Source organism: Rhagoletis zephyria, unplaced genomic scaffold, assembly GCF_001687245.7.
Source record: "Rhagoletis zephyria isolate East Lansing unplaced genomic scaffold, Rhagoletis_zephyria_1.1 Rzeph_scaffold_31695, whole genome shotgun sequence".
Lineage (NCBI taxonomy): Eukaryota > Metazoa > Arthropoda > Insecta > Diptera > Tephritidae > Rhagoletis > Rhagoletis zephyria.
Genome location: NW_016188751.1, coordinates 1 through 4,073, shown reverse-complemented (window position 1 = coordinate 4,073; position 4,073 = coordinate 1). Strand labels below are relative to the sequence as shown.

General features: G+C 35.0%; 1 long non-coding RNA gene across 1 annotated transcript; it reads left to right on the top strand.

Moving 5' to 3' along the window:
* The first annotated feature begins 2,149 nt into the window (after positions 1-2,149).
* Positions 2,150-2,728, top strand: LOC108353840 (uncharacterized). Its single transcript, XR_001846484.1, has 3 exons — positions 2,150-2,221; positions 2,275-2,438; positions 2,514-2,728. It is a non-coding gene; the product is annotated as an uncharacterized LOC108353840 (long non-coding RNA).
* The last annotated feature ends 1,345 nt before the right edge of the window (positions 2,729-4,073 follow it).

Here is a 4,073-nt window from a genome sequence, read left to right as displayed (position 1 = left end):
ATTGGCAAGTACATATCGTCCCCCGCATGCCAGAAACATGAATGTGTAAGATGAAGATTTTGGGATTTTTTTATATGTCGGGCCCCCTATTCGATCCTGGCGACGCCCATGTATATATAGAACTTTATTCAGGGACCGATTCGAAAAAATTATATTTACGTAGACAGCTTTTTGGANTATATATAGAACTTTATTCAGGGACCGATTCGAAAAAATTATATTTACGTAGACAGCTTTTTGGATAGATTAGCATATATAGTGCTTTTTTCAGGTAGGTGTACCAGGGAGACTGATCTATTCGAAAAAATCATATTTATGGTCCGCTTTGATTGAAATTTGGTACTCGTATTATAGATCTGTGGTCATAAGCAATAACCGCCTAAGTCGACTTAAGAAAGAATTGAGTTATGTAGGCTATCGTTTTCTACAACTACTATTCCATGTGTATGTGAAACTGCCATCTCGTTACCTAGGCTATTTAAAAAGTTATAGATGAAAATATTTTGGTTTCCCCATAAGATAAAAATTATAATCCAAATCTTTAAAGCGTTTTTTTTCTCGAATTCAGGTTTTTCGACTTAAGCGATTATTGCTTATGGCCACAGAAATATACATACATAGAATTAAATGATTGTTTTACAACAGTTCTAAAGGTGTTTTAAGGTGCCGCAAGGGAGACACCAGGGATTAAAGTCAAATTACCACCGTTAAATCTACCGCCATAACTATTGCGGCTCTCGCTTTACGGCGCCACAATAAATACAATTCTTGATGAATGCCTACAAACACAATTGTAAGACATTTATGGTATTTCGTCTGAAATAAGTCGTATGTATATTGGATTTATGCGAATCTATGATACTCTCCCATCTTGAAATTGCCACCAACAATAAACATATGATTTTGATTTAAGCTNTGATTTAAGCCCTACCCAGAATTACAGCGAACGACGGTAAAGCGGTCGGCGGTAAGTGAACAGCTGTTTAGTTGGCGCAGTGAAATCCGTCAGACTAAACACAAGTGCGGCGCTTGACGGCTTCCGTCAGTTTTCATTTTGATTTGTAAATTATCATTAAAATGAAATATTTTTTCGTAACGTGCGTGTATGTATATTTGCTGGAAATAAAAATGAATGAAAACATTGGCAAAATTGTGAAAATAATAAAAAATTATTACAATCAACACCCAATCAACATTGTGCCGTTCCCGCTGGATGGTAAAAATATATATACATTTAAATCACCCGAAAAAGGGCGGTACAAACTCCGGCGCCACAATTCGACCGGCGACCGCTTTACCGTCGTGCGCTGCAATTCTGGGTAGAGCTTTAGGCTTAACCTTCTTTACTATCAGCCTTGGACAATATTGTAAGGCACTCTTAAGAATTATTTAGACTAAGGTGCTATCAGCAACTTTAAGTGAACAAATTTGTTTTCCCTTCTGTCAGTTTTCATATAATTANCATTGTGCCGTTCCCGCTGGACGGTAAAAATATATATACATTTAAATCAATCCAAAAAGGGCGGTAAAAACTCCAGCGCCACAATTCGACCGGCGACCGCTTTACCGTCGTGCGCTGCAATTCTGGTTAGAGCTTTAGGCTTAACCTTCTTTACTATCAGCTTTGGACAATATTGTAAGGCACTCTTAAGAATTATTTAGACTAGGGTGCTATCAGCAACTTTAAGTGAACAAATTTGTTTTCCCTTCTGTCAGTTTTCATATAATTGAAAAAAAAAAATCAGCACATGTTTTTTTTCGTTGACCGTGTTATATAAATCGCTATAAATAATTTTTAGAACATCTTTTGTAGTTTCGTTGTCAATTAAGCTATAAAAAATGCACCGCAAGCAGTCTTTTCTCCNAATTTTTAGAACATCTTTTGTAGTTTCGTTGTCAATTAAGCTATAAAAAACGCACCGCAAGCAGTCTNGTTATATAAATCGCTATAAATAATTTTTAGAACATCTTTTGTAGTTTCGTTGTCAATTAAGCTATAAAAAATGCACCGCAAGCAGTCTTTTCTCCTATATGTATTGTTCAAATTTTATACAATTGTTAAAAAACTTGCAAGTGATATCTGAAAAACACTTGTTTGCTGATTTTAATTCTCCTATAAAAGTACCTCGGCGCAGTTGTTGTACTAACAGTTGGTTTCCGTTCTCAAACTTGTAATCATCAAATCATCAAAACATGTGGCCCAGGAGTTCCTTCACGTTCCGTAAGTTCTCAAGTCGCGATATATGATGTTCCTACTAACTTGTTTAATTCCAGTTTTTGGAGTTGTGCTATTAATCACTGTAGCTATGACTCAAGCCCAGCCTGATGATGGATGGGGTGGTGGTGGTGGAGGCGGTTATGGGCCGAGGCGACGGTAGGACACCAAGCTTGTAAGTGTGTTTCACGCAATCTCAACTGCCAATCAAGACCGCGTACTTGTAAGTGGACTCAATTAAATACTTAAGCTAATTGGAAAATTCTATATTTATTCCTGTCTTCTCCTCTATTTTTAGACTGGTAACCAGGCAAAACTGTTGCGAGAAGCCAAAAATTGAAGAACCTGCCGCCGAATGCCAAGATTAATGACCATGACCAATGATTGACAGAATGTTAACTGATTTAAAATATGCAAATGTTTAATTTTCCAAGAACTAATTTTCGACCTCAATAAGTTCAATTCACTTTTATAAAAAATTATATTTCTTGCAATAAAATTATTTGACTTCATATGAAACCTACTTTGTTTTAAATACAAATACAAAAATTATCAGACCGACGATTTAGTAGAAGACTTAGCTATATGTCGAAAAAATGTCCTTTAGTTGATGTCGAATTCTATATTGACAGTAATGAGGATTAAATGCCTCCTAACTGTATGCTTTAATATTGACACTGAATTAAATAAACGTGCTAAGCGGCAGTTTTGGAATAAGATTTATGTAGATTTAGATTCATACAAGGAAAATGGTAAAGATGAGTATGTAGGAGAAGAAAGGGATAAAGGCAAAGATTAACATAACAGTACAGTAACCTAAAGATAGAAATAAAGAGAAAGGTTAATTTAAACACTTAATATAATGACAAAGGTGGGTGTGAATATGTAGATGAAGAAAATAATTAAGACAAAGATCAGGATAAAGGTAAAGGAAGAGAAAAAAATTAAATTGAAAAGATTAATGTGAACATAAACATGAAGATAAAAATTAGGAAAAAAACGAAATAGACGGTTAGAGACAGAGAAAGAGATAAAGATGGAGGCAAAGAAAATGATAAACTCGATAAATTCGATACATTGTGTATTTGGATGCAGTTCGATTCTACTAACAAAATTTGTAGCAAATCGAGTCATAGATACGATTTTTCGGAATAGATCTGTCGCTGGTCCACTTCGTGGAAAAACGGGTATTCTGCATCTTAACCTTGGCAAAAGGCTACCTACCCACGTACCAAATATCAAGCAAATCGAACCATAAATAAGATTTTTTCGAATAGATCGGTCCCTGGTCCACTTCCCTTAGAAAATACGTAAAAAATTTCAAGCAAATCGGATAGTCAGTTTCGGAGTTCATCGTAGACAACACCATGACACGAGAATTATATAGTGTAGATATAAAACGAAAGGTGTTCCTAAACGATTTGTTTCGAAAATATATCCAGAGGGGATTGCCACTTGTTTAAAAAGATGTAGTGTGGCTGTCCACGCTTGCCTGGTTATCAGGTAATCTGGTTAAAAATAATTTTTCTGTATTGCATTGTACAACAATTAATTGAATTAACAAGTTAAATAAAATATTTAAATGTGGATATTCATCGAGGGTTGCCACCAGTTTAGGCCTTAATTGACAAGTTTAATAAAATCGCACTAATATTATAAATGTTAAGTTTGTGAGTGAGTGTGTCAATATGTTTGTTTGCCTTGGCCTGGATTAACACAGCATATTTGTTTAAGAAGGATGCCACCAGAGCTTAAAAAGTAAATTCTACTTTAAGTTGTAAGTTCATCGACATTTTACAATGTGGGCGGCAAACGAATGAGTTTAAAAAAAAATTTCATCTTGAAAATATTTCGGAGA